At 48.7% G+C, this 25,469-nt stretch overlaps 1 protein-coding gene and 1 long non-coding RNA gene across 3 annotated transcripts in view; one reads left to right on the forward strand and one right to left on the reverse strand.

The window, feature by feature from the left end:
- Nucleotides 1–25,469, reverse strand: part of LOC144145793 (cyclin N-terminal domain-containing protein 1-like) — a 134,260-nt gene that overhangs the window by 52,954 nt on the left and 55,837 nt on the right. The gene's annotated exons all lie outside the window — the stretch shown is intronic.
- LOC144144369 (uncharacterized) lies at nucleotides 9,795–12,681 on the forward strand. Its single transcript, XR_013317231.1, has 2 exons — nucleotides 9,795–10,350; nucleotides 12,215–12,681. It is a non-coding gene; the product is annotated as an uncharacterized LOC144144369 (long non-coding RNA).

The raw sequence follows: 25,469 nt of genomic DNA on the forward strand, positions 1-25,469 counted from the left end.
AGCTGCTCAAAGTTGAAGCTGTTTTTGCCTAATGTTTTCCTTAAGCAGTTCTTAAGTGTCCGGATCAGGCGTTCCCAAAATCCACCCCACCACGGGGCGCGCTCAGCTATAAATTTCCACTTAATGTGGTTCGTGGCACAGAAGTTTTGCACTTGAACATCCCGCAACGCTCCGTAAAGTACCTTCATATCTCGACTGGCGGCGCGAAAAGTCAGGGCTAGCATCACTAAAGGCTTTTAGAGTATCGGCACTCTTATCTTTCATTGTCATGTGCCGCAAGGATTCCCATTGGCCGGTCGGCACCACGTGATGTTTGCTTACATATGGGCGCAGCAATTTTGTTTCTGGGCGCCTCTCCTTTCTCTCTGTCTGCTGCGCGGACGCTGGAGCGGCCGGTCGCACTCTGCCCGTCTCAACCGGCGGCGGTTTCGTTGGGAGAGATGGCAACACTGCAAGCCAGAAACAAAATGGCCCCCAGACGATTCCGGGTGCACGAAGTGGCGGTACTCTTAAGCGTAGCTTATTTAGTGACACTAGTCAGGGCATTCTCAGAATAAATGACATTTGGCAGCCCACGTCGTGAAACAAATCGCCGAAAAGACATCAAAAATACGCTCACAGTCATGTCACTGCATAGTTCTAAGTGCACCGCCCGCACTACCGCACACGTAAACTAGACAATGTACGCTTTCACTTTGCTGGTCCCTCTAACAAACACTGGTCCTGCGAAGTCGACGCCGATGACTTGAAATGGGTGGGCTCTGGTGACGCGGTCCCGCGGCAAGGGCGCGACTGGAGCTCTAGCAGGTTGCAGTCTGAAACGGGCTCACACTTTGCAACGTGCGAGTACTTTTTTCACACATTGTCGACATCTAACCACCCAGAACCTCTCGCGGATTTCACGAGAGTATCGCTTACTCCGCTGTGTAGAAGTTGCCAGTGAGTGTCGTCAACGATGAGGTGGGTAGAGCGGTGATCTCCAGGTATACCAGTATCGAGCATCGTTCATCTTCTGAAACCGCGGCGTTAGCTAAGCGGGTTCTGATACGCATTATGCCGTTATTGTCGACGAAAGGATGGAGGTCGCGGATGGCGGGTGTCCTGTCGACGGGCTTTCCCACGGACACGCAGCCAACGCGTTGCCAAACACTGTACGTTGAGCAATCCTAATCCAGGTAGTTTCGCCCTCTTTGAACTCGTCAACGGTGAGACCTTCTTGTGTTTGACGGTTCGCCGGCTCGCGGCAGTTGTTGAGAAATTTTCTAACCCAGCCGGTTATTCTTACCGCTCGTCTCCAATGACTGTGCTTATCGAAAAGAGGCTCGGTCTGTCGTACGGTCTGACATGCCAAAACCACTAACTCATCTCGGTTTTTCGCTTCAAAAAGAACGTCTGTAATTTCACTTTGGTCTTCGCGACCTCGCGTTTTCTTTTGGCCATGCTTCTTGCGGACCAACCACGATGGGGGAGGATGCAGGGACAAGGCGAGTGAACGAGATGCAGTCGCATCTAAAAAATCAATTTTGTAGAATTCAAATTTGGCGCCCTTCGAAGACCGCCTCATAGTCTCTACAATGGCAGAAAGAGGGCGCCAGGAGTCCGCTGGAAGTAGGAGTTCCTGTATAAACATCCCCCTCGCGAGGGGCACGATCAAATGCAGAGCATTTCCGGGGACGCACGACGTTAAGTAGTTTGCGTTACGTTAATGTAGTTGCACTTGTGGCAACTGCTGACGAGAGAGCGCTCGTCAGCAGTAATTTGAATGAGTCAATAATATAAGGCGCGTTCATAGCGTCCCGTTCTGTGTCGGCTTTGTGGCGCAGTCGGTAGAGCACCATGCACATTGCATTCCGCCCGCAGGGTTGAGGGATCGAAACCTGGCGCCGGATAGTATTTTCTTTTATATAGTGTAGGGGGAGGGGTGCGGACTACGACGGGACAACGCGGGTGACATCGTGAGTTACTGAAATGCTCTGCATTTAAAACTAAATCGTCCGCATAGAAGGTTCTCCGCAGCCTTTCAGCGGTTTCCTGGTAGTTGCTGTCGACGTGAGTGAGGTGGTATTGCAAAGATGCATACAGCAGAAACGGACTCCCGAAAGGTACCCGCGTCATTCGCATCTCTTGTATTATAGGTAAAGCCTTGGTAGCGGGAGGAATCTCCTCCCGCTACCAAGGCCATGCATCGATCCGTGCATGGAATCGCCACAGATCGGTGCATCGAGGCAGCGGCACCAAGGTCGATGCCGATATCTGGCGAGCAGCACCGATGTTATGCTCGCCATCGACCTGGGCTTCCTGTCCTCCTCTTGGTTTGGGGTCATTCCTTTCAGCAGAAAACAATCAATATATTTTTTAACTTCTTGTAATCGGCTAAGCTTTTTTCTGTTCGCAAGCGCTCATCCGTTTGTGGCTTGTTTGGCTTTCACCGAGAAGATAGGGGATTTGCGATAGCTTTTTGTGAGTTCAATAAGGGAGCTCTGACTACATCGATTGCAGTGTTAGCATAATGTGGCTTGTCTGCAAGGTTGGTGCGTGACGAGTAAGCCACAATTCTAGCGGCGCGTTCCATTCCATTCGTGGCTACCGTGGCTTGCGCAGGGGAAACCAGGGATGTGCGATAGATTTTCTTGGCTCAAAAAAGAGACCTGTGGTTACATCTCGTGTAGTACTAGCATAATTGTCTTCGTCGCCAAGGTCGGTGCGTAAGAAACAAGCGTTACCACTGCTCAAATCTCTCAAATACGACCAAAACAAAGCACACCCGTCAATATTCGTGGACAGCCTCGGTGAGTCGGATGAAGGGACTGCGGAAGCTCTAGCTCCTTTTCAATCAGAGTACGAAGTGTGCGTTAGCCACGCGAAAGGATTATCTGCTGGGTGCATGTTCTTTCTGAACAAGCGCCTCCAGTGCGGTGTAGAATTTGTATACACTGATCGGGAGGGACGCCTAATCGTATGATCGCGGGCCAGTCATGGAGGTTTCTTGTCGTTTATGCACCATCTCAACCTCGTGAACGGGAAGAATATTTCCTGTCATTACAGACTCACCGCTATCGTCCTTCGAAGTGAAAATCTTAGAATATGCCGATGATGTTGCTTTATTTTGTACTGACAAGTCAAGCGTGCAGAATGCTCTTGCCATTACACAAGAATTTTGTGAGGTTTCAGGTGCGGCCCTGAGTTTCGATAAAAGCTGTGGATTTTGGTTGGGAGAAGGGGGAACGACACCCGATTGTTTTGTCGGAATCAATTGGAATAGTGACCTAACGTATTTAGGAGTACCCCTCTCGCAATTTCGCTATACTGACTCGCATTGGTCGGAGCAGGCGGTGAAGGTACAGCGCGAAGTGGATGACTGGCGGGAACGGCAGCTGTCCCTCTTTTCTCGTGTTCGGGTGTGTAACACGTGTCTTGTGACCCGATTTCTTTATGTCCTACAGGTGTTACATTGCTCTCGACTCAGGATACAGGCTTTTCACAGTATTTTTGCAACCTTCATTTGGTGTTCGTGTAATGAGCCACTGCGTCGCGATAACCTTTTTCTTCCGGTTGTGCGAGAGGGACTTGGGCGTGTTCACCTTTTTGCTTGACAGCTTCTTTCTCGTTTATCCTACTTTCGAGATGTTCAACATCCAATGCACTTTATTAGCGACCCCAAACCATCCACCGCCGGCGTCGGCGGCGGCGGCGTCGGCGTCGGCGTCCGCACATCCGGCGCCAGGTTTCGATCCGCGGACTTTGCGGCCGCAGCGCGACGCTCTACCGACCAAGCCACGGACGCGACGTGATATCAGCGTTAGTGACGCGCCTTATATCTTTAACGCATTCAAACTACGTCGTCAGCGGCGTGCGTTGGCGACTCAGTGGCGTTATAGCGGCTTGATAACTGCGTGGTGTACACGTGATACTACAAACCCGATGGAAGAGATGGAAGAGAAGGCGGCGAGGCGGTGGGCTGCGGGGGCCGAGCGCAAGCGCCGCAAGCGGGCCGCAAGCGGGCCGACAACCGTGCATTCGCACTTTCACATTCTCCCCCTCGGGGAAATGCGGGGGAATTTTTTAAAGCTGTACCTCCAATACGTCTTGCACATTTTCTCCCTGATATTGTGGTGTCTTCGCTGTCTGTGGAAGCAGCCCGAAGCCCGCGGGGTTTAGCCTTGAGTACATATTTACTGCTTCGCGCGAGTCTATTTCCGATGCCCTGGTTTGTGGGCTTTTTCCCACACCTTTATATCGTGTTCCGTCTCAATAAAGGATGTCCTCAATAAAGCGTGTAAAATGTGTGTTCCGCCAGGGGTTAAAACATGTTTCTTTAAATTACACACTGGAATGCTCCCTGTTAAGACTTGGATGAAAGACCAGAGTCTGTTTATAGCTTGGTCGACAGACTGTCGGCTCTGTTCTCGACCAGAGACAATTGATCACTGTTTTGTAAACGGTAGAGATGCTGTGTTTTTCTTGGACATTTTACAGCGAACGCTCAGAAAAGACATGGATATTACGCCTTTCTCTATCCGATTTTTGCCATTCGACTGTCCTAGTGGGCCGCTTTATGACATGTTTGTGTTGATCGGTTTGTACAGTCTGTGGCGATGCCACTTATGTGATAGGCATGCTCAGCCACCAAGATCAATTAAGTCATATTTCCGCGAAACTGTGCCATTTGTACATAGTGTGTAGTTCGCTCGACCAACCACCTGACTGGTTCCCTCTTTTAAACGCTTGTGTGGGTTTGCCTGAATTTTGACGTATATGTGTTTCTCATAACTCCAGTGTATTCTTTTGTTTGCTTGACCATGCATTCCTCGTACTGCCACGTCTGGGCGTATTCTCCCATGTAATAAAGAGAAAAGTCGGTGTGCTGTAGGGGTTGCGTTTTCGATTCTTCATGCCATGGTCCGTCGTTCGAAACAGCCTCTTGCCTCTTTTTTTTTTTCATCTTTAAATTAACTATAATGTTCATGGCTTAGATTAGTTTTTGGTGTTTGGACAGATTGCGCTCTGTTCTTTGGATCATTTTATGTCAGTTTAGATTAGGTAAGCTTGATTTTCGTCAGGTAGAGCGACGTAGTGCCAGACGCGGATTTTTTTTTTTTTTTTCAAAACACCAGTGGACGTCGATATAGTGGAGTGCTTATCATACCGTCGGACGGCACTCTAGACACAGCCCTATGTAAAATCAAAACTGCTTCGACCGTGTCGGAATGGCGAGTCAAATAGGCGTCGGCTTCAAAACGCGAGAGACCCAGGGTCGATTCTGGCCACGGGGAGCGTTGTTTTTATTGAGGCGCTTGGTGTGCCTTGGCTTATTTTCATCAACATGTTGCGAAATACGGCGTGTCAAGTTAGATTGCCTACAGTGCGTTTTGGCGCGACATCAAACTATAAAAGTAAGACATCGCAAGCTTTGCTTTAAAACAAAAGCTGTGAAAGAGACGTAAATACTATGTCGCAGTAAAGGAATTGTTACTAAGTTACTAACTAGCGCCAGGCAGTGATGTTCCGTGCAAGGAATTTTCCCTTTTTCGGGGAATTTTCGTCTGTAATTTTGGCCAAAAGGGAAAAAGGGAATCTTTAATGTATGGAGGGAATTTTAGGAGTCGTGGAGTAAAAAAGAAAAATAATGTCAGTAACCGGACTTCGGGTCATTTATAACTGTTTTTTAAGAAGTTTTCTTAACACTTCGTGCGATTTATGTCCAAATATCCGCAGTCGTGTTCCTGCAAGCCACAAGCATCCAAGACCGCTTCGAATACAGCTCATAAAAATTGGCCGCGTATCTGCTCTTTTCGTTGCAAATGCCATCAAAAGACGATAGTCTTTATCGGCTTTTGCGAAGTAAATGCCTCCCTTCGCTTTCCCGCTCACCTCTCATGTTGTTCCTCTTGCGTCGCGCTCCTCCCAAGGTAAAGACGCCAAAGGTTTGCTTAAAACATTTTAAATTTCCCGCGTTCCACTGCTCCAAACCGGGTGTCTCGATGCGAACGCTGCCGTACGGCGAAGACGCGCGTTAATCAAGGCGCCCTACTTCAGCGTTTATAGAACCGCGTTTCCCTACTCCACGTGCGTTGCAAGCAGAACGTGGAACCTACCTAGTGGAACCTTGCGTAACTGTTGCCGGTTGATTTCTTAAAATGGCCCCAGAAGCTATAGTGGCGCGAGCGACAGCAGGCGACGGCGGAGTGAATTCTTTTTCTGCAGTTGATGAAGTATTTAATTTCGCAAATTCAAGCATGTTTGATTTTTTTATAAAGGAACACTGCAAATATCACTTCTGTATTGATTTGTTGTCTCATATTTGCGTAATGTCTTGTTCTTCTTCAACAATGTTGACAAGTATGAGCATTCCACCGGACATAGACGGGTAGATTTAGCTGTGACTATATAAGACTATTGCGCAGGCATTGTTTTGCTTTGGCCGGGTGGCTGAATCGGGTCACAGACAGACAGACGGACAGACAGACAGACATACAGACATACAGACAGACCAAAATTTCTGGGTTTAAGTAGCCCAAGAAAGACTATCGTCTCTAAAACAGGAGTGAGCATATATAGGAAAGAACACTCCATGAGGCAGAGCTAGTAAAGCGTGAAGCGGCGGCGGCTAAAGAGCTGCGCAATATACGCCTCGAGCTTCGCGATCGCTGCGCCGCCTGCCGCCACTTCTCCGCGGCGCTTACGGCACTTACGGGATTAACTCTATGGTCCGCTGCGCAGCTGAATGCGGCTCATGCAATGTTTTGGATCTCTTTTGCTTCTTTTTGCCTTTCCGCGCCCTAAACATCTTGTATGGTGATGTCTGTAAGCAAATAGTACGTTTAGGGTACTTCAAGAAAGAGCTGCGTCCTGATTAGAGTGCTCGAACGCCAACAAGAGCTAACCGGGGACGCGGTATTGCGCGCTTCGCCGCTCTTACGGGCGTCGGCGACGGCAGCGGCATATCACCACTGTCACCTCCGAATATCTCAGGCGCAAGTGAATTCTATTGACGCCTCGTTTAGACCTAACATTGGCACAGTGAGAGGTTGGTTTCGTTTTGCAGCGCGGATAACAAATTCGGCCTTGTTTTGAATGTATACGTAGTAGAAAAATATCATTCGGGGAAGTGATTACCTAATACCTGACAATGACTTGTGCCTTTAGAGAAATAGAGGCCACACGAACATGTTAAGTATAATCCCAGTCTGTGGGTCGTTAAACATGTGCCCACTCCCGCCTGCAGCATGGACCAAGGAGAGTTAATGAAACCACGGAAAAATAAATAATCTGCCAAGTCCGGAATGTAATAGCTCGTGCGGGATGAGAAAAAAAAACAGTGCAGCTTCGGAAATCCTAGAGACGTTCGTCTTACCTTAAGCAAGGTTGAACTCACTAGACCAACTAGATGCGAAATGCACTGATATTTTCCCAAGACAGGGAGGGGGAGGAGGGGGGAGTTAAACTATATATCGTTGTGTACAAAGGCGGAGCGAAATCAAGGAATGACCATTTTAGTAATCACACAGAAGCTGAGCGTTCACCTTTACTTTGTTTTTTACTTTAACGAACAGCTGATCACCTGGCGGAGACATTTTTTGAAGTAAACAGTAAGGAAGTTCACAAGCGATTAAAGGTGTCGTTGGAAGAGTATGGTATCTGATAAGGCCCTCAGATTTCACTTTTGTGCTAAATTCTGTAGGCTCCCTGTGCCATATGTTTCAAAGAAGCGTTTAGTCACGGCCTCGGATATAAGCGGAGGATATACGGAACTGATGACTGTTTGGGAAAGCTGACCTCGCGACAAGACGACCCAGCCGTAAATTCTTTGTGCTGACTCCCGCATGTAATTTTGCATTATTCATCGTACTTATTGCGTAAAATGTCCGTGAAATTTATGCCACATTGGCTTTTTCAGTGTAGTGATCACTATCCGAGTAATGAAGCGTAACTGGCGGGCTGTCAGGTATGCGTGCTTCGCTAGATTATGAAAGCACACGAAACCAATTTGAATCGCAGTGTATAGCCGTAGCATGAGCATCTGAACGAATGCAGTAAATTTCAGGGCAGTTGAATTACAGTCAGCTCCATGCATATATGCCGGTTTCGTGATGCCGACTTGTGACACAAACCTGGCGCTTCTGCGGACCGAATGTACCACAGTAAGATCGCGTCAGAAGCATTTCCACTCTCGTAAATACACTACATTTGCGAACAGAGTGACTGTATTTCCGATGAATACAAGCGGAAAATATCAGTCACGAACGTGCCTCAAAAGCAACGGCGACAGTGGTGAGCGGGCCGGCGACTCCCGCGACTGCTTTCGCAACGGGCCGCTAGGGGGATTTCAGTGGCGCCCCTACAGGCAGCGCTCGAGGCGTATACAAAAAAAGTATTTCGGGTGTGCCTTAGTCCACGTGCTCGCAGCCAACAAGAGATGGCGCCAGAGTACCAACGCTGAGCTAAAATTACCTGATTACCCAACAATGCTTATTCTTTTTTACACGGGTAGTTTTTACTTAGATCTTTTGCTTGAAAAGGAAGCTTACTGTTTGGCACAAAACGTGAAATTCATAGTCAAATGATGCTGAGCGGCAGGTGTAGAGGAATTTAGTTCACGTTTGTTGCGACCGAGTGGGGGCACCCGATCCGAGCTCCGTGGCGTCCGACCTACACTCTAAGAAATCGGGGGAGTAGTTGAAGAGTCCAACAGTCATTGTACTCCTGCAAGCGTTGGCGCGCTCCCCTCGAAAGCTGCGGGGAGTTGGATGTAATGTTCGCTCCCATGAGGAGGAAGAGCAAAACTGACAGCGTACTCTTCTCGTGCGCGGCGGAGTGCAGCCCCAGTTCCGCTCCCGCACCAGTGAAGAGTAAAGCTGCACATCGTGTCCTCTCTCCAGTACGAAGAGTAAAATTGCAATTTCATTCTTGTCAAGTGCGGAAGTAAGCATGGAGAGGCACTCCTACCATTTACGCACACCAACTCATCAGCGATGTTTTATTTGCATACGTATATATTATATAAAGCAGTTGTGTAAAAAGCGCCCGAGTACTTCCGTCGCACGTTCTAAACGTGCAAGAATATGAATTCATGTAACGATTGCTCGCAGCGTTCAGTGACATGAATGGAGCAAGTTTAACAAAACTAGAAAAACGCATGTCTCGATTTGGTTTCGTTTCTTTGTTTTGTTTTTTCCTCTGTAATGGCTTAGTTATCGACATTTAAAAAGTTGTCAGACTATGCATCATAAAAGGTGCGCACCACGGAGGAAAGAATACTGCGCGCCGATTTCAGCGATTACGCCGATTACACTGAGGGCATCCCAGCGGCGGCGGCGCGGCGGTGGACGCCGCGTCTCCGTAGCTCAGCCCGACGAATATACGGCGTACTACCACGGCGGATTTTCCGCCACGCGATCTCGCGTCTACGGTGAAAACCGACACAGGCGGTGCACCCGCAAGAACCGGGCGAGCGACGACTGATCGCGCCAGACCGTGATGTCCCGCCAGCGCGGAACACAGGGCTGCGCTTTGTAAACCATGTGCTACGCACGAAGTGGACTTTCAAACAGACGCTTCATCCAACATGGGAAGTTCGACCTGCCCTTATCGTCATGCTTGCTTGAACACAGTACGACGCGTGCTCCCATCGAATAGGAGAAACTAGGTTTGGAGAATTAAAGGTATAATTATTGAGAAAACTGAGGTTACAGTGGATCAGGACAGAAGAGCACGGGGAGAAAACGTCTCACGCAGTGCGCAGGCGTGGGGCGACTCTCCTCGGCGAACAGCACACACACGTGACACGCCCCAGGCTCTCACTCGTTGGTATAAACATGGGTATAAACATCCCGCCGCGTTCGCTGCGACGGTGGCGGTTTCAGGTGTTTCGTGGTCCGGGCTTGGCCCCTCGGCAGGCTGCCGGTGTCTGTTTTCGTTTTCGCCTTCTCGGCGCCAGCATTCTCGGCGCGAGAATTATCCGAAGCTTCGGAGACGGCTTGCTCAACATGGGAAGTTTGACCTGCCCTTATCGTCATACTTGCTTGAACGCAGTGTGACGTGTGCTCGCTAACTGCTTGCATGCCTGTGCGTCAGCGTTAGATCACGAACACGTAAGCAAGCCGTATATTAGTTCGTTCGTGCGTGCGTGCATGCGTGGAACTAGTTTTTATTTCGGACGGACATCACAGCTGCGGCGGCGCAGAGGCCGATACCGGAACTATATGCACTGTGTAGCAATGCGCGCGCAAGCCGCCGGACCAGCCGGTGTGCAGTCGCTGCCTTTGCAGGCTTCGCGCCTTAAGCTTGGGATCTTGGGATGACAACCATGGATTTATCTACCGGACGAAGAAATGCTGGCTGGAAGTGGAGGTAAGCCATTAGTTAACCTGGTATTCTTATCTTGTGTATTTAGCGAAGGAGAGTTGCTCTCTAGCTTCGGTCCGCGGAAGCGGCTAACCCTAATGTTTTCGTCACTCATTTTGACCGTTGCTTAGATTTGAAGGGCGGCTTTTGTACCCGTGTGCAAACAGCGTCGAGTCTTGCATTGTTTCAATCCCTTTGATTCGTGAAGTGTTGGTATCCTAGCCGAATGTTTTCGCAGGTAAGAAGCACGGTCGCGCGAGTAGTCGCAGCGCTACCCTGTATTCTTAACTCGGCGGCTAGGGTTAGAGTGGCTGCCGTGCAGTAGCTGTGGCTACCTGCGCAGCTCCAAAGAATTTCGTACAATAGGCTGAGTGATAGGAGCGCGTCTAGCGCGTAGAAGTCACTAAAGTTACAATGATTTTAGTTACCGCCGCGCGTGCTGCAGCAGACTGAAATCCTGTCCTGACAGGGTTTTTGCGTTTTGATTTGTACTCTTAGCTCGGCGGCTAGGGTTAGAGTGGCTGCCGTGCAGTAGCAACGCCTCCTAGGCGTTGGCAGTAGCTGTGGCTACCTGCGCGGCTCCAAAAAATTTCGTACAATAGGCTGAGTAATAGGAGCGCGTCTAGCGCGTGGCAGTCACTAAAATTACAATGATTTTAGTTACCGCCGCGCGTACTGCAGCAGACTGAAATCCTGTCCAGATAGGTTTTTTGCGTTTTGATTTGTACTCTGAGCTCGGCGGCTAGGTTTAGAGTGGCTGCCGTGCAGTAGCTGTGGCCTGCGCGGCTCCAAAGAATTTCGTCCAATAGGCTGAGTGATAGGAGCGCGTCTAGCGCGTGGCAGTCACTAAAATTACAATAATTTTAGTGACCGCCGCGCGTACAGCAGCAGACTGAAATGCTGTCCTGACAGGGTTTAGGTTTTTTGCGTTTTGAGGGCAGGCTGGCCGGAGATGGGACTGTTAAGGGGTAACTACATGCGTCTAAGCCGATGAGCGACGCGAGAAAACTCACTCATTGGGTACGGCAAACAGGTATTGTGGGCGACACAGACAAAAATTTTTTACACAGGCCGCTGACGGCGGCAACTGCGGCAGGCGACGGGCCGTCGCCGTCGCCGGCTTATACCGGCCAGAAGCAGCCCACGAGCGAGCGGCAGCAACGACGACGAATGGCATTGGCAGCAATGCATTATTATTTTTTTTTTTTTCGTTTGTCGCTGTCGCCCATAGTGTTTGTTGTACCCATTACGGTACTTTTTTCGCGTCGGTTGTCGCCGTCGCTGCGTGTGGTTTAATGTTCGAGCGTTCTGATCCTTCAATAACGAGCCTATTGGTTCTCATCAGGTGTTGCGATCTGCAGCGTGCATGCAACGAAGCGTACTCGAGAATGAAGAAAACAGTAGCTATATGCCCCATAGCAACTTTTACACGCTGTACTTGTGAACGTATAATGGGCCGTACGTTGCAGTCGGCTGAGGGCAAAATCCTATGCAAATTAATCAGGGATTATAACGTTACAAAAAGAGTTCTCTTTACTTAAATTTTGTTAAATGTTTTTATACCGGGAACGATAGCGGGGTAAACAATAGAAGCTGCGGACACGTAAGCACTAATGGGTTTGGGGCGCATTGCGTAGGCAGACAGCTGTAGGGCGCGCTGTCTGACATGACATTGGCCAAGTGGCACAATGAGCGTGGCTGCATCCAAGGTCACCGCACATTCGCATGACTGCGCCAAGCAGTATTGCATTCCAATACGGGTTCAATGCGTTCTCTCGGCGCAAAAACTAATCTATCACGTCGTCAAACTCGTCAATTTTTTTTCATTGTAGAACTTATCTTTGCTGTCCCCCTCTTTCTTCCTATGCAGGAACCACGGGAAGACGGTACTTGCCCGAAGATTTTTTTTTTCCTGAGAGAGAACGAGATCCCCGAGGCGTCAGCACGAGTGGCCGTCGCATTCAAGACACTTCTGCTCACATCCTTGGACATCGTGGATGAGTTCCCATTGCTGCTGTCTGTTTTCAAAGGGGAAGCGCACCTTGCTTCTGTAGACGTTACTTCGGCTCAAGCACGGTGCCCTGGTCGGTGCTGTTCTGAAGGCCGCCACCAACATTATGAAGCATTCAGCTAGAACGTGTTTGTTTTAATAGCAAGTTATGCCTTTTTTAAATCTTACTAGCGCATCCTCATTTGAGAACCACCCGCCTAAAAAACCCAGTGGGAATGTTTCCGGTGGTTTCCTATTGTCCCACCAACATATATCTGTTGCAAAGTTCCCGTGTCAGTGGCTTTGTATCTTTGTGTTGATTGCACCTTGTAATGCGCTAATAGTAATCCACGCTGAATAGTTTTAGTCCAAGATTTTTGTTTCGCAAAATTTATTTGTAAATGTTTTTGATGTGTCCTAAATAAGAGCTGGCTTTCCAGTCCATGTGAAGCACACTGATGTACTAAGGCCACTTTGTTTTATGTTAATACTGTTAACTATTTTCCCACTGCTGTATTTCTACTGACGTTTTCGTGCTAATGCCAGTACCTTTTTATTTGTGGGTGTTAATGTCATTTTATTGACTTAATTTAATGTTTGTATTTCAGTGTTATCAATTGCTTTGCTGCATTTTTATTTGTGAATTTTTCTTGGATGTATCCTCAATAGGCGTTACGTCTCCTGTGTGCATGTGGAGTAAGAACCGTTTTTATGCTGTGATATTTTAATTCAAAATAAATTGCTTTTTGTGTGAAATTGCAGAATGAACCGATTGTTGTATTTTTTTTTTTTTGAAAAATAAAGTCTGACCTTGTTTTTTCTTTTCCATGTTTCAAAATGGCTTGTCCTGTTTTGTTTGCTTGTAACTGGGGGGATGGGGATGGGGGGGGGGGGAGGGGGGGGGCTAGTAGCAGGCGGAGCGAAAACACGCTGTCTCGCGGGGAATAGCAGAACGCTCTTGAGGCGTAACGAGATGCTTTACAAGAGAGAGTAGTAGGACCCGTCTGCAGTATCCGGGAACGCCGAAACCAATAGAGCTTATTCACGCCTAAAGGGAGTGACGGAACGCTGCCTTGTACATGGCATAGCAATTCCCACACAGGGTTCGAGTACTCCGCTTCGACAGCAGCAAGTAAATCCCACGAGGAGTGTTTCGCCTCTCGTTTGGCCGCCACGCGCTACTCCTCGGAAGAGTCGCCCAATGCTGCCAAAGGGAGTGAAATATGGGACAAAAGTTTTTACTCCTAGACAGAGTGCCCAGCACTCCCCGTCTTCTTAGAGTGTACGAGTGGTAGCGTGTATGATGCGAGCGGCCAGCCGCTGTTGCAGCCGTGAAGAAGTCCAGAAGCCGTAGGCTAACATAACTGTTTACTTCATAGCGAGAGGTGAGCCGAAGCCAAAAAAACAATGCCCCGACGGGCGAGGTTACAATACAGGACTCGAGCAGAGCGACAGCATGGATTCGCTACCCAAACAGGAATGGGTTACAGCGCTTGGGCAGCTTGGGCGGCTTCTATTTATACCCAAAAGCCGTAACGGTCAAAACGCCAACAAGCGGCAGCACGCCACGAACGTCACAGACACACACAACGCTCTTTCCAGAGTTCGTGAGTCGTCGGTAGCCTCGGCGCACGTTGAGTCCGAGAGAGGGGAGAGGAGGACTCCGCTGAGATCGCGAGGCCTCTGTGTCCTTGAACAAGTCTCGACGTGCCGCTGGCAACCGCCGGCGTTTGAAGCGCGTTGAAAGCGAGGCGTCTGGCCCGGCTCGTCGAAACTTGAATGACGAGTCACCGACATGGTGGCGCCTGACGGCTGAAAGGCGCACGCAGTGGCTTCGCCGCACAGCCGAGGAGTGATGCGGGAAAGTACGGCGGCACTGGCCGATTCGTAACACGTTGAAACTCTCATTCTCTCAATGGCATCCGCGTCCGGAAGGCTACGTAAAGTAAACCTAGGTGTCTCTGGCTAACGCCGAAAACAGAACAGGAATCCACGTAAACATCTGTCAGTTGAAGAAAGAGAACGCAGGGAATTTTTCAGGGGATTGTTGAGAAACACGCAGGAAAAGTATGCTAAAAACAAGGAATTTCTGATCCGAGAAAGGGAAATTTTTCGCGCCAGTACAGAACATCACTGACGCCAGGCTTTCCCCTTCAAAGCACCTAAGCAGACTTCAGTGCCGTCTTTGGTTTTTTCGCGCAAACATATTTGAGACTTAAGTGCGTCGAGGAATTTTTTTTTTTTTTTTGCGGGAAGGGGGTTACTCAGGCCACGTATATTTTTTCAACGATATCCCTATTCGTTCAGCTGTCGCATGATTCATCTTGAATGACAGCTGCACTTTCCGACACAGAAATTTTGATAAGCAAATACCACGCGCAGGATAGCAGTTGTCTTTCAAAACTTTCTTGCCTTTTAATTTCCTCGAGAGATTACGTCAGCGTTATTATCCCCTCCACATTTAACACGTTTCACACAGAAGGTCCAAGCAAAGAAAGTCTGAAATGCACCACACAATTGTCCCCATTCGTTGAAGAGGTCCGGCAGAAGGGCGAGATTTTGCCGCGCAGTAAGCACCTTGGTATCCGCTGCAGACAGCATTACGGCTATACAGAGCCCATCAATACCCGTGGCTACGTTCATATCAGTTACCAGTGCTTATGTTTGAAGGACACTTAGAAGGATGCTTCTGGCCCCTGGGGAGTAAGGTGTTAAGATGCAGACAATGCGACCATATTGCTGCATGTGACGTGGCAACGAATGGGATGTATTCATAAGTATTACAATAATAAACGGGATCGTGATAGCAGGTAAGCCAGCTGCGATGCCTCAGCAACAGCACGCACTACACCAACATCAGCGAGCGTCTTCATCTACTCCTCCAGCCTATGCGTCTGCTTATCCCAGAAGCGCGTACCCGTAGAGAGGGGTTGGCCTTCGGTTCAGTTTATAGTTGAAGTTACAAGAAGCAAAGGGAACGAGTACGTGACAATATGGTCAAGGAGGGAATCTCATTGTAACCTTATCGGCATTGCCACCCGCTACCCATTCCTTCGTTCTCTTGTTTCTGTGTTCCTTATCAGTGCAGCGCGATGGCAATCGGCACAGCAGAGGCACGCCGTGCACCACACTGCGTGCCACCCCCATCCGCTTCTTCCGACCAATCTCTGTCCACCAGAGAGGGAGGGGGGAGGGGACATATCATTTTAAAACTCGTGACCCTATTGGAGAACATCTGCTCTAGAACTAGCCACGTCCTCACAACGCCACCTGTGCACCATCTGGGGACAGTCCAATTTCCTCCAAGCCTGGGCTGCAACGTGTGCGACTTCTAAATGCCAGCCGAGGACGTGAAAGCCTTACGAGTCCTCACGCTGCGTGTGGTCCGAGAAAGCCGGGCGGCGGTTCGGGCTTCGAGGCGGCGGCAGAGACGCAAGAGGATGCGCACACATCGCTACACGTGTACGCTTTCGCCCGTTCCCGAGGAACCATCCCTCCTGGAAGACGGCTCGGTCGCGGATCCTCACGTGCCCCTCCTGACTGTCTCCAAGCCGCCGTTGTCTCGGTCTCTCCAGCGCACTGTCCGTACCACGTACCAGAGCATTGAACTGCCACGACGGAGCGCGATGCCCATGCCTCGCTTGCCGCTTCTGCTCGCATCCCTGGCCCTGTTCTTCGTCGGCGTCCTCCTGCTCCTAGCCGCCGCTAGCGGGATTTCCAAGTCTGGCAGCGGTGTAGGCAGCCGCGGTGCTGGTGGAGCCTTGGTGCTCGCGGGTGCTGCTGTCATTCTCCTGGCCGCAGTATTTATGCGGTGCTTAAGAGCGGACGACCGCCGTCTGCCACCGCCTCTAGATAACAATACTCGCCGTGGGACTTCGTGCGTGTGACGCGAAGCTTGACAGGACTCCACAACGCCTGGTTAAAGAGCCCTTCTTACTCTGCAGCCATCGCACCAACGTCTCTTATACGCGAAGCATCTGTAAATATGTGCGCCAATAAACCAGAGTTCATTTCTCACGTTTGGCTCGGTCTGTATTTGCGCACCTGGTTACGAGGTTTTCTCGCGCCCAGCCAGTCAGCGAACTTGTAGGATGGGGGCGACTCTATTGGCGCTTGCTGTAGGAATATGCGATGGACCAAATGTGCACTTCTACGGGTTGGGCGGGGATTGAACCGACTAGCTGGACAGAAATTTAGCTAACGTGATTTGGCACTATTTGTCACACTCAGCCCTTCATTTTCTTCTGAACACAACCGCTGAAATTGTGGATTCTTGCCCGTCAACGAGGATTTCCATCGTTCCATGTTGCAAAGCTAGAAAGCACCTGCGAAGCTTTCTTCGCTTACAAGAAGAATGAAAGTTTCGATTCTGGCACAACGATAGGGCAGACGCGATCAGGTCAACCGCGAAAGACTAATCAAGGCTACGTTTATTACCCCGAACAAGGTCAAGCAAGCGGCTCCTGCGACTTAGGGGCGTCACCAACCTCGCTTCGATCACCGACCGAACCAACTTGCTGACCGCGCTTGTAGACGCCTCGCGGCCTTGCCGAAGCAACGCGTCTAGTTTGTTGCGCAGAGAATATTTATAACATGACTTTAAGAGAGAAAAATTCAGACACTTTACGTCGATTCCCCCGGGAACAACTGCACCGGGCGCCTGAGATTTCCTGGCGTTATCCACCGAGGCAGGACACTACTCTCCACTATGGTGAAGAAATAAAGCTTCACCATGAGAAAAATCAGAGAAGCTCTTGCTGCACTTCCTGTTCCACAGATATCTAATCACCGCGCAAGTACGCATTCTTCAACGAATACACCTAAATATACAGCTTATACCTGCTCGTTCTATTCTCTACCGTATCCCACACATCACCAAGTGAACCAATCGAACCATACGCTAATTTAGAACATCGTATTTTCTCAGCCGAATTTCCCACGCCATCCCCCTCCAACATCGCGAGCTCGGCAAGCCTCAGACCAGCTGACACCAGTTGGCTTTGGTGAACCTGGATTCTCGACGCTTTATGCTGAGCTTCAATAAGGTTTCTAGATCGAAGGTTTTCGTAGTGGGGGCGGTGAGGTCCTGTCAAAAAATTCATACACCGGTGGATCCACCGAAAAGCTCTGATAAAGTCTCTAAACACACGGCGCGTGCGTGAATCCGGGCTTCCCATTGTGTCAAAACGATTACTTCAAAATCACGAAGGAACGGTTCTGTATAACACAAGGCACACGCATCGATTATGAAGAAGGAGTACAAAAGTATACCTTTATCTATATGAAGCGTTTTTTTTTTTTTTTTTGAAATTAGCCAGATCCACCATACACGAATTTGAGAAACAGGCGGCCGCGCCTCCACCACTTGCAAGGCGGCTTAACCACTAACGAGTAGTGAAAGCGAGAGGCGGGAATCAACACAGTCTGTTCCAGGTGAACCGAATAGAGGATCGCTGCTCTTTGCACACGGACGCACAGAGATGATGATAGCTGGATGCTTCAGCGCATACCCGAGCAGGGATTGGTCGATCGATGTCCGTTGATCCTTTCACATCTCTTCATTACAATCACCCCCCGCCGAAGAGAGAGCCACCCTGGCGACCTACGGCGAGTGCAGCACAGTAGGGTCGTAATAGGGCTTTATAGGGGAGAGACGTCGACAGTTTCGCGGGCGCTACCGAACTGCTTTCGAACCTAAATGCAATGCTTTCAAAGCTAATATATGATATATTTACATGTCAGCTAGGGGAAGTTTATGGCCAAAAATAATTAAAAACTATGGGGTGAATTTGAGCTATATCGGGGAAATAAGTTTGGATTTGGCTCATATCGTATTGAAATACTCAAGTTGATGCGGCATTCTTATGAAACTTGGCTTTCAAGAATGGTGCGATTGAGTTTTAACAGAAAAGGCATTAAACATATGCGAAAGGGCTTCAAGAACAGTAGAACTATACACAGAGTGCAGGTGAGTCCTCTCGGCACCATTAGCAGCTCTTTTCGAATTCTTCCCTAGAATATGTTTTGGGGGCACGCCTCAAGGCACTCCCGAAGCAAGCAAGCTCTTCATTGGCTTGCCATAAATTTCCAAAACGCTTCGCAAAAAGGCTGCTCATACTCTTCTTCAACTTAATGAAGTGGTTCGTACTCTCAAAAGTAGGGGGGGGGGGGGGGTATTTACCAGGGCTTGTAAGCGGCTGATATTTGGTTAAGTACAGAAAAGGAAAAAAAATTCTGAAAACACCCATGGAACAGTCTGAACCGCCAAGCCAAAAGCAAACTCCCATTGGGCAAATGGATTTAAGTGGCTCATTTTGATCCGTGAATGAGCAGGATCTGGCTCATTTTTGACACGAACTATGATCTGCGTACACGTTTGCGGGGCGTTATTTCACACATTTTTCTTGCCAACCCTTTTTTAGGGGATAGTTGCCGAGCTTTTCTTGTCACTGCAGTTTTATGTGACCTAGTTTCGGTTTCTGGATCTGGCTCACTTCTAAAAAACGCATCACATGTAAGCCACGTATTGGTATACATTTAAATCGTTCGTAGATGCGTTTACTTAGAGCCCGAAAAATCGTCGCGTGGGTTGGCTCTTCGTTAGCGGTTTCGGTCTTCGAAGGTTTGACGATCGCTTGGGCGCAATGTTAGCTTTCGCTCTTCTCCTTAAAGGAGCCATGAAGAGAAAACACAACTTTGGTTCGTTCGAAAGATTGCCTCACTAGAACCACACTGACACAACAGTTAACGCAAACTTCGCTCAAATAAGCTACATAATTAGGACAAAAATTACACCCATCTCCCCGAAGGGAACCATGAGTAGGATGCGGAGCGTCATGGGGGTTCCGTTTGCGTTTCCGTGATGTTGGTTAGCCAAATTTGGTGGAAATGTAGTGAACCCCGTAATGCTCATATATCCTACTCATGGTTCCCTTCGGAGAGATGGGTGTAATTTTCCTTATTGCATGCGTATATACGCGAGTGAGACGAGATTGAAGTGGTATCTAAAGGTCTGTTAGTGTTTGCGCTGATGGTCTCACTTAATTGCGTCAGCACACTCACTGACGGGGCTGTTGCTTCCATCCTACTTCATCTGAAGAATCACGGAGTCAAGCGCAAGCACAACCGGGGTCAAGCGAAGCATGCGGCCAATCCGTAGGCCGATCCCTAGGGGCATCCTGCCAAAATCATCATCAGAAGTGCTGCGGACGGGGCGACAGCAACGTACACGCCCTCCTCTTGGCAGCTTTGTCTTCTCCTTCTTCGTCTTCAGCGGTTCCCCTATGGGAAGATGACGACGGTGGCGCATGCGCAGGTGGTGTGCGGACGCCGGACCACCGCCGACGCCGCGGGACATACCCCCGAGCATAAGATTGTCTTCTTCTCCATCTTCGTCTTCAGCGGTTCCCCTATGGGAAGATGACGATGGTGGCGCATGCGCAGGTGGTGTGCGGACGCCGGACCACCGCCGACGCCGCGGGACATACCCCCGAGCATAAGATGCTCCGCATCTAAAAAGGGAATGACCATGCGACCCACTTGCTCATTTCCCGCAACAAAACCTATGATGTCATACTAGAATGCTCTGCGATTGGCGGAGGCCAGCAAAAGCAAACGCAAGTTAGACAGGGCTTACCAGTTTGCATAGTGAGCTATATGCCCGTGAAACATGCTGCACATTCCTTTTATATGACACTAAGAACGGTGGAGTAAACTGTTGAAGTTCCGAACGAACACGTAAACATGTACGCCAATGCGTACGAAACTACCGCCGGCCGAGCTGGACATCTCGTCGTCGCGCAGACGAATTTTCGGGTTCGAGGCTCTTTGGGGCCAACGAACCGTTCTAGCACGCACAGCCGCGACCTTGCTTGGTATCTTAATTCCTTGACAGGAGGTTGGCATCATATCGCCAACCAGGAAAGGTAAAAATAGAAACGAGGGGAGTAAGGAACAGCAAGCAGCGACGAGATAGTGCCACTCGTCGTAGTTTCAGAATGGTGGTCTTGTTGGCTTGCTGCTGTCGTTACGAGCTAGCTTTCAGTTTACAACCACTGAAAACGTCAGTTTGTTCGAGTACTTTACAATGAAATTTCGTTGCTGCGTCCTGAAATGCCCATGTAGTACGGGCAAATCGTCGAGGGAGTGCGACATCCCCGCCGGTGAAGAGATCTCCTTGCATGCGCTGCCCAACGACGAACCTCGGCGAAGCAAGTGGGTATACGTTTTGTGATCTCTGCGAACGGAGGACAAAGGGAGCTAAATGAAGTACGAGTGTGCATCCTCCCTGTTCTGTGAGTATGCTCGCTTCATTTCCGACGAAGTGATTACGGCAGGGGCCCTTACGTTAGCTCACTCCTGGGACATGCCGCCGCTCATCGCCGACTTCGTCAAATCGCCGTCAAAGCGCTCTGAGCTTAGAAAAAGAAATACCGTACACACCACGCAATGACGCTCATATCTTTCTGGTCGGAGCAGAAAGCTCGCGCTAACGCATTTCCATACGCGAGACCGGCCAACTGGCATAAGCGATGCTGCTACTGAAATTGAACTATTATTAACCGCAATAAAAATACGGCACATACTTACCAGTCCGTATTCGTCCGTCGCGACGGGGGCGACGAGGCAGCGGTGCCGAAGGCTGGGCGTTTGTCTGTTGTGAGTATCGCGCAATGGTCGCTTTCCGGTCCATCCGTGTATCCCACAACTCCTGCCGCTCGTGCAGCATTCAAGTGGTGTGAGGTTGTTAAATGCAAGCCCGATCTCCTCGGCGGGAGCTTTGTTGCCGGATCAGGCGATTCCATGACTAGGGCGCGGGTGTACTAGGTTTTACTAGTATTTTAAAGACGATACTCTTTCTTGGGCTACTTAAACCCAGAAATTTTGGTCTGTATGTATGTCTGTCTGTCTGTCTGTCTGTCCGTCTGTCTCTCTGTGACTCGTTCAGCCACCCGGCCAAAGTAAAATTGATGTTGCGCAATAGTCTTATCTATACTCACAGCCACATGTAAACGTCTAAGCCCGGTTTATATGTTCATACTTGTCAATTTTGTTGAACAAGAGCAACACATCACGCAAATATAAGACAGAAAATTAGTACACAAAGGATATTTACAGTGTTCCTTTATTAAAACAGATGGCGACGAGTGTACTGGCCAGTAGGAAGACGCAGTGAAACATCCCCCTCGCGAGGGGCACGATCAAATGCAGAGCATTTCCGGGGGCGCACGACGTTAAGTAGTTTGCGTTACGTTAATGTTGTTGCACTTGTGGCAACTGCTGACGAGAGAGCGCTCGTCAGCAGTAATTTGAATGAGTCAACGATATAAGGCGCGTTCGTAGCGTCCCGTTCTGTGTCGGCTCTGTGGCGCAGTGGGTAGAGCACCATGTACATTGCGTTCCGCCCGCAGGGTGGAGGGATCGAAACCTGGCGCTGGATGGTATTTTCTTTTATATAGTGTAGGGGGAGGGGTGCGGACAACGACGGTGCGGACTATACGACGGGACAACGCGGGTGACATCGTGAGTTACTGAAATGCTCTGCATTTAAAATTCATGGATGCTTGGTTTTTCGATAGCAAATGATATTCTACATCTACTGCAGAAAACCGCCGCCTCCTGGCGACATAAGAAAAATCACGCGGCAACAGCAACGACAGGTTCCACTAGCTAGGTTCGACGTTCTTCTTGTAACGCACGTGCAGCACGGTCACGCGGCTCTATAAACCTTCTAGTCGGCCGCCTCCATTCACGCGCATCTCCGCCGTACTGCAGCGCTGGCATCGAGAAACCCGGCCTGTAGCAGTGGAACGCGGTAAATTCAAATCACCTTGCGCAAATCTTTAGTGTGTTTACCTTGAAATGAGCGCGACGGTACAGGAACAGCATGAGAGGTGAGCGGAAAAGCAAAGGGGGTCATTTCCTTGGCAAATGTCTACAAAGACTATCGTCTTTTGACGACATTTGCAACGAAAGGAGCAGATAAGAGGCCAATTTTTTAAAATGGCCGCCGCTTCGGTTTTGGTACCAGTTCCGGTTTATGTTTGATTCCCGCGTGTGTGTATATACTAGGTATCTGTTTCATGTACCGGCTCATATGACGCCATTGTTCACGTCACGAAATGTACAATTTAGCGGGAGATTTAAAATTTGGCCTAAATGGCCTTATTTCTCAGTGAATAAAGCATTGTTTGCTTCCGGAAAAGCGCTTGGGGTACTATGAAACACCTAATCTTTCGAAAAAAAAAAAAAAAAAAACTTCCGTTTTGTCTTCATGGCTCCTTTAACTTTCTTCAGGAAGGGATTATACATTGTTTCTTCCTCCCTCCATCGATTCCCACCTACGCGCTGGATTCATTCTTTTCACTACTCTCTTTTCTTTCCACACAATTGCTGCACATTAATTTGTTACCATTGTTCTACCCACGTTCTTCAGTTTTCCACACTACACTGCCTGATGCGAAAAAAAGCCAGAAAGCTGGCTTTTTTCTGTTTATATTTCCCCCCTAAACGCCTATTTTAATTTCATTCGTTAAATGTATTTCTTTACGTACTGAGTATATAGTTTCTCTCGCTGAACCCCCTTTTTTTGGCCAATCCCCCTGAGTGGGTATGAGCCATATCGTCTGGCACCACCACCGCCACCCCCTTGCTGCTCCATTTGCCTCACCGCCATGGCACCCGCCGCGGTGGCTCAGTGGCTAAGGCGTTGTGCTGCTGAGCACGAGGACGCGGGTTCGGTTCCCGGCCGAGGCGAAAAGCAGAAACGCCCGTGTGTACGAGATTTCGGCGCACGTTAAAGATTCCCAGGTGGTCAAAATTAATCCGGAGCCCGGGCCTCCAATACGACACCGCCTGCGTTGCGTCGGCACGGTAAAGCCTACAATCAATCAATCAATCAATCAATCAATCAATCAATCAATCAATCAATCAATCAATCAATCAATCAATCAATCAATCAATCAATCGATCGATCAATCGATCAATCAATCAATCACCGCCATGGCGATTACCAGCGGCTCCGGACTTTTCGGCACAGGACGTTTCGGTACAGGGCGTTTCGGTACGGCCTTTTCGGTGCACGGACCTTTTGGGACACAGACCTTTTGGGACACGGACCTTTCGGTGCGCGGACCTTTCGGTGCACGGACCTTTCGGGACACGGACCTTTCGGGACACGGACCTTTCGGGACACGGACCTTTCGGGACACGGGTGTTTCGGTACAAAGGCGAATTCCGTCGAGCGCTTTAGGCTGCGCGTGTTGTCAACGTGGTAGTTGCAAACACGCAATGCGTACCTATTTATTACAGATGTTCTTGTTCGTAATTCTGCGTTTGGAATTCAATTCGGCTGGAATTAGTCTGCACAATTCGTCTGGAAGTTTCATTTGGGGCGGGTGTCGAGAAGGGGGGGGGGGTGTTAGTGGCTTCAACTCTGATAATTCGTACCAGGTTGTGCCTTTGGCATTTGGTGGGTTGGCCTTCCCTTAAGCTTTTTTGCAGGTGGTGGTTGAAAGGAATTTTTTAGTTTAACACGGTGTATCTTTCTTGTCTTACTTCTCCTTCCAAAACAAATGTGTCACACGGGTAGGGAAAGATATAGTACGAAACTTCTTAGCTTCACATTGCTCAAAAAGGATTGCGAGAATCACGTAGTTTGTGAGAACAATGTGTGCAAATTAGTTATAATTACACTTTCTTACTCAGTAACCAATACGCAACATGTACAAACGATAATCAGTGATGCCTAAAACATCCGGCAAATTTTGTTTTACCGTTCCTGTGACGAACTTTCCTAAGTGACAAAATGTCCTATGACGAATGATCCTATGCGACCAAACGGCCTATTACGGACCGGCCTATAACGAAGCGCCATGTAGAAACAAATGGTCCCGGAACAAATGGTCTCAACATCAAAGTAGGAACAAATGGTTCCGGAACTTATGGTTCCGGAACAAATGGTCCTGGAACAAATGGTTCCGGAACAAATTGTCCCGTGCACCTCTTCTGGCAAAATGGTTCCACAAAACATGACGTTGGCTCTCTGTTTAAATTTGTTGCATCTTGTTGGAGTGTTGTATCCCCTTCTCTAACAAAAACTGTCACTAAACGATTGGCTCATTTTAGTATGCATTGCAAATGCATGGCGTAACACAGCTGGCCTGTTTTTGATATTTTTTATTTGTGTTTACGCCGTTATTTTCCGGCTTTCAATTTCATTCTTTGTTTGTTGTAGATGTTTGAAGATGCAGTCTTTATTTCTTCAGTTGTTTGTAATATTTTTTTTATTTCTTTCGTTTCGTATTTTTCAAAATTTCGCACTACACTATTTTTTTGCGAATATATGACAATGAAGATATTTTTCTTTTGCAGCGCAGCTGTAAGTAGCTCGCTCGTGTGCATTTCTTCTTGCCGTGTTTCTTGCCGTGTGCATTTCTTCTGTCAGCAGGATTGCTCAGCAGAATACGCTCAGCGACAAAGCCAATTTATTCGGGAAACTGCTGTAGCTTTAAATCCAGCGTACACATGCTGGGAAAAATTATGGTGCGGTCGGACAGAACTTTCATGAAGGCGAGTTCATTTACTTGTCATAATGAGGGGGTCCACAGGGAAGTAGTTGTCAACTTGTGAACATCTACAGGAAGGGAATGGTTATACTAGAAAGTGGCTGTAACTCTTGTTTTGCCGAAAACACCCCGAAACATATAAATGAAGTTTGACTGCTGAGGTGGCTACATGATCGTCGGGAGTTTTATCTTAAGCGATATCCCGGGTAATTAACAGTCGCAGTTTTCATACAAAGAACGTGATCCGGACAGTTTATCGAACGCCGTTTTATCGAAGCCGTTTTATCGAAGCCGTTTTATCGAAGCCATTTTATCGAAGCTGTTTTATCGAACGCCGTTTTTATCGACGGACGTTTTATCGAAGCCGTTTTATCGAAAGTGTTTTTCCCCGCCTTTTCGTGTAACAAAATTTCCAGTACGTTTTTTAATTTCCTCCTCGCTATGTAATTTGCAAATCTTGTCTCCGCAGCGAGCCTATTTAACAGAATTTGTAGTCTTTGCACTACTTGTCTTTTATTTCCCGCGTGCTTTTTGTTTTTGTGATGCGCGAAATTTGCCTCCACAATTTT

This window comes from Haemaphysalis longicornis, unplaced genomic scaffold (assembly GCF_048455015.1).
Source record: "Haemaphysalis longicornis isolate Haplotype H1 unplaced genomic scaffold, Haemaphysalis longicornis Haplotype H1 scaffold_7, whole genome shotgun sequence".
NCBI lineage: Eukaryota > Metazoa > Arthropoda > Arachnida > Ixodida > Ixodidae > Haemaphysalis > Haemaphysalis longicornis.